Source organism: Pristiophorus japonicus, chromosome 3 (assembly GCF_044704955.1).
Source record: "Pristiophorus japonicus isolate sPriJap1 chromosome 3, sPriJap1.hap1, whole genome shotgun sequence".
NCBI lineage: Eukaryota > Metazoa > Chordata > Chondrichthyes > Pristiophoridae > Pristiophorus > Pristiophorus japonicus.
Window position 1 is genome coordinate 203,001,086 of NC_091979.1, and position 16,603 is coordinate 203,017,688.

General features: G+C 43.8%; 1 protein-coding gene across 2 annotated transcripts in view; it reads left to right on the top strand.

The window, feature by feature from the left end:
• Positions 1 to 10,395: 10,395 nt before the first annotated feature.
• Positions 10,396 to 16,603, top strand: part of col6a2 (collagen, type VI, alpha 2) — a 108,364-nt gene continuing 102,156 nt past the window's right edge. The window contains exon 1 of one of the 2 annotated variants that reach the window (XM_070876209.1): positions 10,396 to 10,637. The gene's annotated coding sequence lies outside the window, so the exon portion shown is untranslated. The remainder of the gene's footprint in view (positions 10,638 to 16,603) is intronic. The other variant, XM_070876208.1, reaches the window with a different exon arrangement.

The following is a 16,603-nucleotide window of genomic DNA, read 5'->3' on the forward strand; positions in this document are numbered from 1 at the left end:
GGATGGTATCCAATTAAAAATAAGGGCATACAATGTGGCCAAAACTAGTGAGAGGACAGAAAATTGGGAAGCGTTTAAAGCCAACAAAGAATGACTAAAAAAATGATTAAGAAATGGAAGATAGATTGTGAAAGTAAACGAGCACAAAATATAAAAACAGATAGCAAGAGTTTTTATAGGTATATAAAAAGGAAAAAAGTGGCTAAAGTAAATGTTGGTCCCTTAGAGGACAAAATTTGGGAATTAGTAATGGGGAACATGGAGATGGCAGAAATTCTGAACAAATATTTTGTATCAGTCTTTACGGTAGAGGAAACTAACAATATTCCAACAGTGGAGTGTCAAGGGGCTATAATGGTGGTACTCAGTAAGATAATGGGCATAAAGGCAGATAAATCCTCTGGACCTGATGGCTTGCATCCTAGAGTCTGAAAAGAATTAGTGACAGGGATAGTGGATGCATTGGTTGTGATTTACCAAAATTCCCTGGATTCTAGGGAGGTCCCAGCAGATTGGAAAACTGCAAATGTAATGCCGCGATTTACAAAAGGAGGCAGATAAAAAACAGGAAACTATAGACCAGTTAGACTAATGTCTGTGGTTGGGGAAATGTTGGAGTCCATTATTAAAAAGCAGTAGCAGGACATTTGGAAAAGCAAAATTCGGTCAGGCAGAGTCAGCATGGATTTATGAAGGGGAAGTCATGTTTGACAAATTTGCTGGAATTCTTTGAGGATGTAATGAACAGGGTGGATAAAGAGGAACCAGTGGATGTGGTGTATTTGGAGTTCCAGAAGGTATTTGACAAGGTGCCACATAAAAGGTTACTGCACAATATAAAAGTTCACGGGATTGGGGTAATATATTAGCATGGATAGAGGACTGGCTAACTAACAGAGAACAGAGAGTCGCGATAAATGGTTCATTCTCAGGTTGGCAACCAGTAACTAGTGGGATGCCGCAGGGATCAGTGCTGGGACCCCAACTATTTACAATCTATATTAACAACTTGGAAAAAGGGACCGAGTGTAACGTAGCCAAGCTTGCTGATGATACAAAGATGGGAGGAAAAGCAATGTGTGAGGAGGACACAAAAAATCTGCAAAAGGACATAGACAGGCTAAGTGAGTAGGCAAAAATTTGGCAGATGCAGTATAATGTTGGAAAGTGTGAGGTCATGCACTTTGGCAGAAAAAAAATCAAAGAGCAAATTATTATTTAAATGGAGAAAGATTGCAAAGTGATGCAGTACAGCAGGACTATGGGGTACATGTGCATGAAACACAAAAGGTTAGTATGCAGGTACAAGTGATCAGGAAAGCCAATGGAATCTCGGCCTTTATTGCAAAGGGGATGGAGTATAAAAGCAGGGAAGTCTTGCTACAGTTATACAGGATATTGGTGAGACTACACCTGGAATACTGCGTGCAGATTTGGTTTCAATATTTACGAAAGGATATACTTGCTTTGGAGGCAGTTTTGAGAAGGTTCACAAGGTTGATTCCGGAAATTAGGGGGTTGACTTATGAGGAAATGTTCAGTAGGTTGGGCCTCTACTCATTGAAATTCAGAAGAATGAGAGGTGATCTTATCGAAACATATAAGATTATAAGAGGGCTTGACAAGGTGGATGCAGAGAGGATGTTTCCACTGATAGGGGAGACTAGAACTAGGGGGCATAATCTTAGAATAAGGGGCTGTCCATTTAAAACTGAGATGAGGAGAAATTTCTTCTCTCAGAGGGTTGTGGATCTGTGGAAGTCGCTGCCTCAGAGAGCTGTGGAAGCTGGGACATTGAATAAATTTAAGACAGAAATAGGCAGTTTCTTAAACGATAAGGGAATTAGAGGTTATGGAGAGCGGGCAGGGAAGTGAACCTGAGACCATGATCGGATTAGCCATGATCGTATTAAATAGCGGAGCAGGCTCGAGGGGCTGTATGGCCTACTCCTGGTCCTATTTCTTATGTTCTTATGTTCTTAAAAGCTTCCCTAGCAACGAGCTTCTGCGCATGCGTGTTTTTTTTTTGGGTAGACATGTTTCCCGCATTTCAGGAGGTCAAGGGTCATCCACACGTGCACAGAAGGGGGAGAGAGATCAAGAGAGGTTAGGGAGAGAGAATATAGAGAGAGAGGAGGAAGGCAGAGACAGAGAGAGAGAGAGATAGAGAGAGGTAAAGAATATGTCTGACAGTGTTGAAAATGTTGGAGATGTGGAGATGGGGAGAAAGAGGTCCAAACCCTTTTTGGATGAGGCCAACGAGGCCCTCGTCGTGGAGGTCCACTCCCAGTGGGCCCAATTGACCGGGGGGGGGAGTGTGTTGGGAAACCAGCACCATGGGCGTACCATCAGACATGGAGCGAGATCGTCGCTGTCGTCTCGTCTGTGCCCCACGAAGCCAGGGGATCCGACCAGTGCTGCAAGCGCTGGAACAGCCTTGTGGCTTCAGCAAGAGTAAGTATGATTTTATACTGTAATGATGTAAATTCTAAGTATAATTTTAATTAATAATAATCAATCTCCTGGATTGATTGTGAGCTTCTAATTCTAACATATATAAGATACATCATCCCCACTAAGAACTGGACATGGCTATGAACCTGTGCCCTTTTTAAATCTCTCTGGCTGCTGTCACTTACACAGGGACCCAGAATGGACTGGGGGAGAGCTGCCTTTTCTCACTGTCTGGCCTGGGACACTTTTGGACATTAGCTACTGTCATTGCCGAGTTCAATGTAGATTGTATTCGAGAGAGATGTTTGTGTCAAGCATTAGCTCATAAACACACCGATCTTTGTTATAACTGTGCATCCATTGTGGATACAAACCCTATTAGCATATAACGTTGAAACTGTTGTCTATAAATGATAAAACCTAGTCAAGTAGCTTATGCCATGCTCTTTTCATGTTTGCAGAGGAAGATATCTCATAATCGGGTGCAGCAGAGGTACACCGGAGGAGGCCCTGCTGCAATACAGCCACTGACCGGCCTTGAGGAACGTGCTGCAGCACTAGTGGGGGCCCACAGTCGCCTGGTCACCACCCGTGGTGTTGCCAGACCCTCCCATGCACCACGTGAGTAATGTGTCAAGCAGTGTAAAAACTATGTGACATCATTTCATTATAATAGAATAGACGAACGATGCCATGTTATGCATGCAGCCTTTGTGCTACTCTCAGGTTGACAACATAAGAACATAAGAGCAGGCCACCTGGCCATCTGTCCCCTTCTCTGTCCGCACCCCATAAACCCTCACTCCCTTATCATTCTGTCTATCTGCGACTGATCCAGCCTCCACAGCTCTCTGGTGCAGTGAATTCCACATAGATGTACGACCATATGTATTACCATATGATGCATTAATATGTAAAATCTCTCACTCACATTTATTGGGTAGTTCCTCCTAAGTATGCCAGCATGGCGCACCAATCCCTTCTGTTCTAATCAGCTCAATTGTGTTTTGCAGGACTCCCAGCTCCAGGGGTGCCAATGGAGGACACACCCTCACCTGCACCTGCCCCACTGCATGTGTCATTCACCACGGGTGGTGAAGAGGAGGAGACCACCAAGCCAGAGGAGGAGGAACACTTGGAGATAGAGGAGGATACCTCTTGCATCCCTCTGTCTGTTGAACCTGCGGCCACGACGTTGATTTCCACCGAAGAGTTAGTGGCAACAAGCGGCATACAGTTGGCGACGCCAAGGCGCACATTGGTGCTGTCGCAGACCCCACAGAGGCAGGGTCAGCGGCTTGAGCAAAGGCCTACCCTGGATGATCGTGTAGAGAGCCTGGCACGACTGTGCGAGGAGTCTGTCGCAATCAATCGCGAACAGCTCCAAGTGTTTGTGGGGTTCACGGAGGAATTCTCCCGGGTGTCTGCTCGCCAAGTGGAGGCAACGCAGCAGATGATCCATGAGATACGTGAAAACACCGCCTCCTCCAATGCATTGCGGCATGCGTTCTTGTCGGCACACGGCACTGCACCCCAAGGTCCCGTGACCACAAGCACCAGCACACAGGCGGGTCAGGAGGAAGCACTGCCTCCTTACTTGGAAGGCGATCCCCCTGTTTTGTCTTCCCCTCCAACAGCCCCTGAACAAGCGATCATGCCACCATATCCACCACCACGGCAGGACGTCTTGACATTGCCCACTGCATGCCAGCTTCGTAGCAGTACCCGTGGACTAAAATGGGTGGGTGAGGTAAGGAGGTGGGGTGGGGGGGGGGGGTGTCCAGGGTCTGGAGGGAAACGGGGGTGCAATCTTTTTTATATTGTACATATTGTTAACATTGTTTATTGTTGGTGTTTTTATTGTTGTTTCACTGTTGGAGGTGTGGGTGGGGAGTCATTGGAGGAGGGGTGGGAGGGTGTTTCTGTGTTATTTAAAAATAATGTTCAAGAGCTGTTATTTTATTAAAATAATTTTCTTTCACTTTACAAATGTTGTGCAGTGTCTTCTAATAATGTAGGTTTTAGTAAAACATGAATGCAACTGTTGTAAAACAATGGCCAGGCCAGATCAAGTAAGGATTAAACATCACTTATTAATATAAATATAATAAAATGTCTAATTGTGAGTGGATCTATCTTTAAAAGGGCCTTAAATAATTCACAAACTATCTAAGCCCCTGTTTAAGCAGCCTCCTCTCTTCCTGCGACGTTCAAAATGGCGTCTGTAGTGCAGAAGGCCAGAGAAAAGCAACTATTCTCCAGCGATGTTCTCGACGAGCGATCAGCCCAGCGATGTGCTGAAAGTTGGGCTGGGCGATGTGTGGGCGATCACCTCGGCGATGTGAGCCAACAGTTAGGACGGCAATTTTCCAGCCCAACTTTCCACTTTTGAGTCAAAATGGGCGATAGCAGGCCTTTTTGGGTGATATATGGGCATGAGCCCAGCGATTTGAAGTGGAAAGTCTAGCCCATTGTGTTTGTTTTTTTTTCTCAATTAATAGCAATGAGAACTCGTAGATACGGAGTTTCCATTGCTATTAATTGAGAATACTGTACCTGATTGGTTGAGCAGTCACACATGACTACATCTTCTGCGTGGGAAGCTGGAGAAGGGGAGCACGCTTCGCAGCGCAGGAAGAGAAGGCCTCCCCAATGAAATTCCACGCTCCTCCAGGACTATCAGGTACTTTCGGAAAAATTCTCCAGTTGGAGGCATTCGTCCGAAAGAAGCCTCTGACCGGAATTTCAGGGCCATTATGTTATAGAAATACAAGTTGGTGTTGTAATTTAATCACTCCACTCTTCTGTTTCCTCCCATTCCATGGCAACCTTATGCCACATTCCAACTAGCCTCAACAGGCCTAGTTCTAGGCCCGCACCCAGGGCTTTGTCTGTGTCATGCAGTGTCAACTACTGCAAAGTGCACAAGAGTGTCCTGGGATGTCTCCCTTTCAGGTCTTTTTACCTCTTCTCTCCTCTAACAGGAAGTAGCTGGAGGTAGTGCTGGCCAACTCCCCAATGGGACACATCGGAATTTGAGGGATTGCAAATGCTTATTCTTGTTCAACCATTGTTTATTTTCTCCACCCTGCCTCCTGACCCCACCCCGCCCCCCCCCCGCCCCCCATACTCTCCAGCCATGCAATCTCCTGGGAGACGGGGGGAAAACACAGAAAACCCAGGGCCAATCAGGAAATAAATGCATTGCAAAATTTCTCTTCGACCCCCTCAAGCTATCAAAACTAGCCCAGGAGTTCACATGGATCGAGTGTTATCTATAAAAAGACTTACTTTATACATGATGCAATCTTTGCCCCAGTCAGGAACCGGTCCAGATCCCTCTTTAAGGCAATGCAGAGAGTCAACATCCACCGCACCAGCCAACAACACATTCCAGAGACTCACTACTCTCTTCAGATATCTTTTCTCAGCTCCTGAAAGACTTCCTGCATCAGACCACTGGACCAAGCTTCCTTCGAATTTAATCAATGAGTCTATCTCCCAGTTTCCCATTCTAGAATGGATTGAGCAGTTTGGAAGAAGATGATGTGACCTGTTGACAATTTCCTTCCAAGTTGCTCGCTGCCATTCTAACAATAGGATGCCTATTCCTGTGATGTTCTCCATCTGCCCCTTTTCCATTGTATTCCATCACAGCTGGCCTCTGATACACCTCCTGGGAATTTGGTGACATTCTTCTCATATGTCCATAAGTTGTCTGCAAGTTTCTACAGTCAACCTAAGACCAAGGCACGTGTTTTACCATTACCTGTACAGTCATATTACCCCAGGATATGGGGACGGTAGGACATCGTAAAGGTATTCAAACACTGTTGCTCACTCCGAACTTCAATACTCTATAAATAGCTATTTCTACTAACTTCCACATGCATTAAGTCATTTATGATGCTCAATGGAGTCCATTGATCCAACAACCTTAATACCCAATAAACCTCTATTGAAGATATTTATTTTAAAACAGAATATACTTTGGCAAGCAATGCTGTCTATAGACGATGCATGGTAGGGAGTGGTTTATGGAAATAGTATACTGATCCACTTGTTGTCCTTTGTGAAGTCTGTTGCTTTAATTCCTTGCATAACACTTAAAGATTCATTTGAGAAAATGTTCTGGCTTCACGTCAGGAAAATTTGTTTTTACAGGTTACTCAACTGTAGTGCATTGACCAATCATCCATTATGAATTCATGGTTCTGGCCCATAGGAAGTGTTAACTACTGATAATAAATCACTGCCTGCTTCTTCAACAGATGTATGGAGAAGCAGAGGATTCACAGCTGGCCAGTGTACTTTGTGACCTCTATAGTACTCATAAGGTAAACTACAGAACCAAGTGAGCGGCCCATTGGTACAGTCAATAGTAACAAAGCTGATCACAAGGTGGCAGCGATTGAGGCCTCAGAGATGAAAATAGAAATTTCATAAATGAGGATTTTTAAAGAGCTATAACACCTCTCATGACCTCAGGATGTCCCAAAGTGCTTTACAGCCAATGAAGTACTTCTGAAATGTAGTCACTGTTGCAATGTAGGAAATGCAGCAGTCATTTTGTGCACAGCAAGCTCGCACAATATGGTAATGACCAGATAATATGTTTTAGGTGATGTTGGGGATTGAGGAATAAATATTGGCCAGGACACGGGGAGAACTCACCGGCTCTTCTTCAAAACAGCATCTTTTGCATCCACCTGAGAGGGCAGATGGAGCTTTGGTTTAACATTTCATCTGAAAGACAGCACCTTCTACAGTGCAGCACTCCCTCAGTACCGCACTGGTGTCAGACTAGATTTTTGAGTTCAAATCTCTGGAGTGGGACTTAAACCCACAACCTTCTGACTCAGAGGTGAGAGTGCTTAGCCACAGCTACAGTCATATAATACAGGACACCCTGCTGAGTCACACAGCAGATATAGTTCTATTCAACAATAAACAGAAGTACAAGTTTCCCAGACATGTGTTAACGTATGAGTTAGCTATTGGTGCCCTTTAAAGCTGGCCGATCTGCTGGAGATGACTGGTCAGATTTGGCGCTGTGTCTCCACTCATCAGTTCTTGGTCCAAGTGACCAATGGAGCATATCACTTTGCAGAGCAAAGCCTGATGCAGAGTTGGAGAGAGCAGTCACCTTTGGCCAGAGGCTACTGCTGCCACTCTCCGAGTGCGGGGCACTGGCTAACTACATACTGCCCACTGGCAGTTGTTGGCCAACTGCAGTTTAGCTGCTTGTCCAGATCCAGTTGCTGGAGACTATTGAGGTGCAAACTTTTTAGGAGATTAGGAAAAAATGTACTGAAAGGAAAGATAGTTGTGTCCCTTTGGGAATACTCCACCCACACCAAGCTATAATGACAACTTCAACCATATGTTGGTGGTCTTATGATGGTAGTGATTGGTTAACCTAAGTGAATACTCAATGTGCCAGCTGCTTCACTTAAGAACAAGTCCACTAATAGCTGCCTTTGGTTAGGTTTACTCTGTGTGGTGAATTATCAGATGCTATGCAAGTAAGAAAAAGAGAACTTGTATTTCAATAGCACCTTTTATGAATTCAGGACATCCCAAAGCACTTTACAGCTTTTTGAAGTGTAGTCCCCTGTTGTATTGTAGGAAATGCAGCAGCCAATTTGTGCACAGCAAACTCCCACAACCAGCAATCTAGTAAAGACCAGATAATTTGTTTTTAATGGTGTTGGTTGAGGGATAAATGTTGGTCAGGACACCAGAGAGAACTCCTTGGCTCTTATTCAAATAGCGCCATCAGACCTTTTATGTCCATCTGAGAGGGCAGATAGGGCCTCAGTTTAAAGTCTCATTAGAAAGACGGCACCTCAGTACTGCACTGGAGGTTCGGCCTGGGTGATATACTCAATCCTGGAGTGGCGCTTGAACCCAAGGCCATTCTGACTTATTTATACCTGGCACATCTCCTTAAACTTCCTGTCAAACTGATGTTAAGCATATTAGTAAAATCAGGTTTGACCGACAGCATAGATTACCCGGAAGCCTGAGGGAAATTTAGACTTAGTGTCAGGAAGTTCTTCGTATACAGGGAGTGATCAGCACAGGGAATGGAGATTTAGTCAGTGTCATGGACACATGAACCCTGGATTAATTTAAGAGATGTTTGACTGCCACAGTGAAAACTTTTTAAATAGATATCTACCTTGTGAGTGACTGATAGGGTAGGGTTGCCAACTCTGGTTGGATGTATTCCAGGAGGTTTCATCACATGACCTCCCGCCTCCAATTGTTCCCCCCCACCACCATTGGTCGCCTGATATATCCATCCTTGCAGTGCACCACCTTCCCATGCCAATTAGGAAAGCACACAGATTCTTCATTACCCGATTAGATGATTCATGACTGTCAATCAAACAGCCTTTCCCCCCACCCCCCTCCATTGATAATATTTTTATAACTAATGCACAGAAATGATAAACCACACCATGTCTGAATGTTCCGATCACCCTGGAGTGTAGGAAAGTGGAGTTGTGGTCGAACATCAGCTATGATCTTATTGAATGGCGGAGCAGGCTCAAGGGGCCGAATGTCTTACATCTGTTTCTATTTCTTATGTGCTTATGTTATTATGCTCGCAGCAGTGTGCAGGAGAGTAATGTTTCATTCCTAGAGACTCCAGGACAATTCTCGAGGGTCGTCAATCTTGCTGATCTTTAACAGGCTTTGCTACTGTTTAAAGAGCATGACTTATTGGTATAGCCACTCATTAAAGTTCAGGGGCAGTGTCTGGGACCTCACTGAGATGCTGGGAAGGTGAATTCCTCAAATCAGCATACTTTGTTTTAGGCAAATATTCTGCCGACTTTACTGATCCATAGTTTGCACCCAAACAGGTGGAATCATGGAGTTCGCAAGGCACAAGGGAACATCTCAGAATCCAACGTAATAACAATGGACTATCTGATGAAAGGTCATCGACCTGAAACATTAAGTCTGTTTCTCTCTCCACAGATGCTGCCTGACCTGCTTAGTATTTCCAGCATGATGTGTTTTTATTTCCGATTTCCAACATCCGCAGTATTTTGTTTTTGTAATAAAAATGGAATTTGACTTGGGGCTGTCGGAAGGAAGGAATCAGCTGTACTTTACAAAATGCTAACCTGCTAATAGAGGTGTTTAAAATTATGAAGGGGGTTTTCATAGAGTATATAGGGAGAAACGGTTTCCAGTGGCAGGAGGGTCGGTAACCAGAGGACACAGATTGAAGGTAATTAGCAAAGGAACCAGAGGGGAGATGTGGAGATAGTTTGTTTTAACGCAGCGAGTTGTTGTGATCTGGAATGCACGGCCTGAAAGGACAGTGGCAGTAGATTCAAAGTAACTTTCAAAAGGGAATTGGATAAATACTTGAAAAGGAAATATTTGCAGGGCTATGGGGAAAGAGCAGGGCTATGGGACTAATTGGAAAGCGCTATCAAAGAGCCGGCACAGGCACGATGGGCCGAATGGTCCCTTCTGCGCTGTGTGATACTGGGACAGGATATTCCAGAACCTTTACAGGTGACACTTCAGTTAGTTATTAATTTTTTTAAAATCATAAATATCAAAGAAAGGTGACTCTCTAATCAAGCTGGCCAAACAGATTTGGATATTTTACTGTTTGCATACCCTCCTGTAAGGAACTGAACACTGACACTGTGTGAGTTTGAGAAACTGCAGAAGGCATTTGCCAACAAGATATCTCATCGTATCCGTTAAACAAAAACCCTGACAATGTTCTGGTGGCTGTTGAAGCCAATTGTCGAGTGGGGTGGGGGAGTCGGTGCTGACACTGGGCGAATGCCTAGAGAAACAGCGCCGCCTGCTGAGCGGAAACGGGAGCGTCTGGGAGAGATTGGGATCCTAAAAAGGGGGGTTTGAGAGGGGAATCAGTGATGGAACTTGGAAGGCAGTTTGGGAACGTCGAGTTCCTCTTTGCAAGTGAGTTGGGCTGAGTTTTATTTTCTGAGGTCCTCCCAGTCTAGAGACGCCCAACTCTAAGCTGGATGCATTCCTCCTCACTTGCAAAAAATCTCCCCAAAAATCGTCCTAGTCCCATTTCTCGCTGTAGCTGTTGGTGGACTATGTAAAAAAAAAAGCCAAGAACGAACTTCTGAACGAACATTTGGTTTTTGAGAGAGGAAGGCACAGGCCGTTGGCAGGTAATACAACTTGTTCTCTGTGTATGTGAAGTTCCGAAATTTTACTAAAAGTTACGAAACGTTTTTATAAAATAAGTTTTCAGCCTCAAAACCTGTAACAGTTTGTGGGTATTTTTGCAGAAGTGGTAAGGCAGATTTATAATGTGGCGGAATGAGTTTGAAGCTGTTAAATACATCGGTAGAATTATTTCTCTCCAATTCATCATTTTTACCATCATTTGAACTTATTTCTCGATATTAATCGCTGGGGCCAACGTCCCCCGCCCCCTCCCCCTTAAAATGAAGTCGAACTGTTGACAGTTTGCAGGGTTTTTGTCTTGTTAATTAGTCATTTTTGTTTTTAGGATTTACATTTTTTTGCCGATTACATATTTGCCTTTATTAGTCCCATTAACCCTTTAAAGCCATTGTAAGATGCCATTTACCTCCCTTAAAGCAGCATCTCCGTCCTTAAATAATTGGCACGGTTATTCATTACTCAAAATGCTCCAATTCCTTTGGGTGGAATGCAAACTGCACATATCCTGTTAAAGTAAGCCACACAAAAGTGCCAATTTTATACTCGAGCGCATTTATGGTTTTGCCAATGCCTTTAATCGTTCTTTCAATTCTTCAAATACAGTATCTAGAAAAGTAAACAACTTTGCATGTTGTGCAGCCTCTCAGGAATGAATAGGACATACGGTTATTGCATTAGCTTCGGATCCATTTTCATTTTGCTTGTTAACGTGCTTTTAAGGAAAAACGGTGTCTGAATACCTCGGTGAAGGGGCAGACTCGTGAAATACGATTCGAACAAACCACTCAGTTCTGTGGATCTGGCCCAAAGCATTTTGGAAGAGTTCATTTCCTGGCGATCTCCGCCCCCTCGTGTTTTCACTGTGCACTGCAGCTCCAAGTAACCGTCATTTGTTAGGGTACTTCACGAAGTCCTTATAAACCGCAGGGCCAAAGTACAAATGCTGTTAATTTAATATTCTATTATTGAAATATTTCTATTGATTATTATAAATCCCTGAGCTGCAATTTTTGCAGCATTGTGTTATTACAAATGTCATTGAACCTCACTGATAAATGTCAGCTTGCGATTTGAGCTAGTTAGAGTGGGTGAGAGCTCAGATGAACAGAACCCCAAGAAAGAATGCAAAAGGCAGGAGGCAACAGAGCAGAGTAGCACTGCTGTAAGTGTAAACCACAAGGTGATAGGAAGGGACAATATGTATGAATATAAAGGGGCTGCAGGAGGGGTCAAATCTAAAAATCATGGTTTAAAAACTGTTTACAATATACATAGATGACCTGGAAGAGGTGACGGAGTGTAGTGTAACAAAATTTGCAGATGACACAAAGATTAGTGGGAAAGCGGGTTGTGTAGAGGACACAGAGAGGCTGCAAAGAGATTTAGATAGGTTAAGCGAATGGGCTAAGGTTTGTCAGATGGAATACAATGTCGTAAAATGTGAGTTCATCCACCTTGGGGGGAAAAGAAACAGTAAAAGGGAATATTATTTGAATGGGGAGAAATTACAACATGCTGCAGTGCAAAGGGACCTGGGGGGTCCTTGTGCATGAAACTCTTTTAGAGTCTACCTGTAAAACAAAAAACATTAAACCGTGCCACCCGCCCTGGATGACACAGCAGACATTTACAAGCCCCCTTTTTTTTTCCTTTTTTGTGGGTTTTTTTTGTGTTTTTCTTTTTTTTTGGTTTTTTTTGGGGCGCTAAAATCACATTTTTCCAAGTGCCCCCTATAAAAGGGGACACTAAAAGCACCGGCAATTAAAACAAATTAAACTTTAAAACGTAAAATCAAATTAAAATTTGGTTGCCGGGCGTGATGATGCACTCCAGTCCCTCCGGTGCCCACCTCTCGCGGAAGGCCGCGAGCGTACCGGTGGACACCGCGTGCTCCATCTCCAAGGATACCCTGGACCGGATGTAAGAGTCCTTGTGCATGAAACTCTTTTTGGAGTTCATCTGCAAAACAAAAAACATTAAACGGTGCCACCCGACCTGGGTGACACACCAGACATTTACAAGGCCCTTTTTTCCTTTTTATTTTGTGTTTTTCATTTTTTTGGGGGGTTTTTTTTTGGGCGCTAAAATCACATTTTTCCAGTGCCCCCTATAAAAGGAAAGGGGACACTAAAAGCACCGGCAATTAAAACAAATTAAACTTTAAAACGTAAAATCAAATTAAAATTTGGTTGCCGCGCGTGATGATGCACTCCAGTCTCTCCGGTGACCACCTCTCGCGGAAGGCCGCGAGCGTACCGGTGGACACCGCGTGCTCCATCTCCATGGACACCCTGGACCGGATGTAAGAGTTCTTGTGCATGAAACTCTTTTTGGAGTTCATCTGCAAAAACATAAAACATTAAACGGTGCCACCCGACCTGGGTGACACTCCAGACATTTACAAGGCCCTTTTTTTTTTTTCCCTTTTTTTTTGTTTTTTTTTGTGTTTTTCTTTTTTTGTTTTTTTTTTGGGCACTAAAATCACAATTTTCCCCAGTGCCCCCTATAAAAGGGAAGGGGGACACTAAAAGCACCGGCAATTAAGACAAATTAAACTTAAAAAACATAAAATCAAATTAAAATTTGGTTGCCGGGCGTGATGATGCACTCCAGTCCCTCCGGTGCCCACCTCTCGCGGAAGGCCGCGAGCGTACCGGTGGACACCGCGTGCTCCATCTCCAAGGACACCCTGGACCGGATGTAAGAGTTCTTGTGCATGAAACTCTTTTGAGTTAACCTGCAAAAACATAAAACATTAAAACCATGCCACCCGACCTGGGTGACACAGCAGACATTTTCAAGGCCCCTTTTTTTTTTGGTTTTTGGTTTTTTTTTTGGGGCGCTAAAATCAAATTTTTCCAGTGCCCCCTATAAAAGGGGAGGGGGACACTAAAAGCACCGGCAATGAAAACAAATTAAACTTAAAAAACGTAAAATCAAATTAAAATTTGGTTGCCGGGCGTGATGATGCACTCCAGTCCCTCCGGTGCCCACCTCTCGCGGAAGGCCGCGAGCGTACCGGTGGACACCGCGTGCTCCATCTCCAAGGACACCCTGGACCGGATGTAAGAGTTCTTGTGCATGAATCCCAAAAAGTTAGTTTGCAGGTGCAGCAGGTAATCAGGAAGGCGAATGGAATGTTGGCCTTCATTGCGAGAGGGATAGAGTACAAAAGCAGGGAGGTTCTTTCTATGTTTCTATGATTCTATGAACATGGTCAGTTGGTCCTTTTACTGATAGAAACATAGAAAATAGGTGCAGGAGTAGGATATTCGGCCCTTCGAGCCTGCACCACCATTCAATATTATCATGGCTGATCATACAACTTCAGTACCCCATTCCTGCTTTCTCTTCACATATCCCTTGATCCCTTTAGCCATAAGGGCCACATCTAACTCCCTTTTGAGTATATCTAATGAACTGGCCTCAACAACTTTCTGTGGTAGTGAATTCCACAGGTTCAAAATTCTCTGAGTGAAGAAGTTTCTCCTCATCTCGGTGCTAAATGGCTTACCCCTTATCCTTAGACTGTGAGCCTGATTCTGGACTTTCCCAACATCGGGAACATTCTTCCTGCATCTAACCTGTCCAATCCCGTCAGACTTATATGTTTCTATGAGATTCCCTCTCATTCTTCTAAATTCCAGTGAATATAAGCCTAGTCGATCCATACTTTCTTCATATGTCAGTCCTGCCATCCTGAGAATCAGTCTGGTGAACCTTCGCTGCACTCCCTCAATAGCAAGAATGTCCTTCCTCAGATTAGGAGACCAAAACTGTACTCAATATTCAAGGTGTGGCCTCACCAAGGCCCTGTACAACTGCAGTAAGACCTCCCTGCTCCTATACTCAAATTCTCTAGCTATGAAGGCCAACATGCCATTTGCGTTCTTCACTGCCTGCTGTACCTGCATGCAAACCTTCAATGACTGATGTATCATGACACCCAAGTCTCGTTGCACCTCCCCTTTTCTTAATCTGTCACCATTCAGATAATATTGTCTTTCTATTTTTGCCACCAAAGTGGATGACCTCACATTTATCTACCTTATACTGCATCTGCCATACATTTGCCCACTCAACCTGTCCAAGTCACCCTGCAACCTCTTAGCATCCTCCTCACAGCTCACACTGCCACTCAGTTTAGTGTCATCTGAAAACTTGGAGATATTACATTCAATTCCTTCGTCTAAATCATTAATGTATATTGTAAATAGCTGGAGTCCCAGCACTGAACCTTGTGGTACCCCACTAGTCACTGCCTGCCATTCTGAAAAGGACCCATTTATTCTTACTCTTTGCTTCCTGTCTGCCAACGGGTTCTCTATCCATGACATTACCCCCAATACCATGTGCTTTAATTTTGCACACAAATCTCTTGTTTGGGACCTTGTCAAAAGCCTTTTGAATGTCAAAATACACCACATCCACTGGTTCTCCCTTGTCCACTCTACAAGTTACATCCTCAAAAAATTCCAGAAGATTTGTCAAGCATGATTTCCCTTTCATAAATCCATGCTGACTTGGACCGATCCTGTCACTGCTTTCCAAATGCGCTGCTATTACATCTTTAATATTTGATTCCATCATTTTCCTCACTACTGATGTCAGTCTATAATTCCCCGTTTTCTCTCTCCCTCCTTTTTTAAAAAGTGGGGTTACATTAGCTACCTCCAATCCATAGGAACTGATCCAGAGTCTATAGAATGTTGGAAAATGACCACCAATGTATCCACTATTTCTAGGGCCACTTCCTTAAGTACTCTGGGATGCAGACTATCAGGCCCTGAGGATTTATCGGCCTTCCATCCCATCAATTTCCCTAACACAATTTCCTGACTAATAAGGATTTCCTTCAGTTCCTCCTTCTCGCAGACCCTCGGTCTCCTAGTATTTCCGGAAGATTATTTGTGTCTTCCTTAGTGAAGGCAGAACCAAAATATTTGGTTCAATTGGTCTGCCATTTCTTTGTTCCCCATTATAAATTCACTTAATTCTGACTGCAAGGGACCTACATTTGTCTCCACTAAGCATTTTCTCTTCACATATCTATAGAAGCTATTGCAGTCAGTTTTTATGTTCCCTGTAAGCTTACTGTCATACTCTATTTTCTCCCTTCTAATTAAACCTTTTGTCCTCCTCTGCTGAATTCTAAATTTCTCCTAGTCCTCAGGTTTGCTGCTTTTTCTTGCCAATTTATATGCCTCTTCCTTGGATCTAACACTATCCCTAATTTCCCTTGTTAGCCACAGTTGAGCCATCTTCCCCATTTTATTTTTACACCAGACAGGGATGTACAATTGTTGAAGTTCATCCATGTGATCTTTAAATGTCTGCCATTGCCTATCCATCGTCAACCCTTTAAGTATAATTCGCAAGTCTATCCTAGCCAATTCACGTCTCATACCATCGAAGTTACCTTTCTTTAAGTTCAGGACCCTAGGCTCTGAATTAACTGTGTCACTCTCCATCTTAATGAAGAATTCTACCATATTATGGTCACTCTTCCCCAAGGGGCCTCGCACAACAAGATTGCTAATTAATCCTCTCTCATTACACATCACCCAGTCTAGGATGGCCAGCTCTCTAGTTAGTTCCTCGACATATTAGTCTAGAAAACCTTTCCTTATACACTCCAAGAAATCCTCCTCCACCGTATTGCTACCAGTTTGGTTAGCCCAATCTATATGTAGATTAAAGTCACCCTTGATACCTTTATTGCACACATCCTTAATTTCCTGTTTGATGCCATCCCAAACCTCACTACTACTGTTTGGTGGTCTGTACACAACTCCCACTCACGTTTTCTGCCCTTTGGTGTTCAGCAGCTCTATCCATACAGATTCCACATCATCCAAGCTAATGTCCTTCCTTACTATTGCATTAATCTCCTCTTTAACCAGCAACGCTACCCCACCTCCTTTTCCTTTCTGTCTATCCTTCCTGA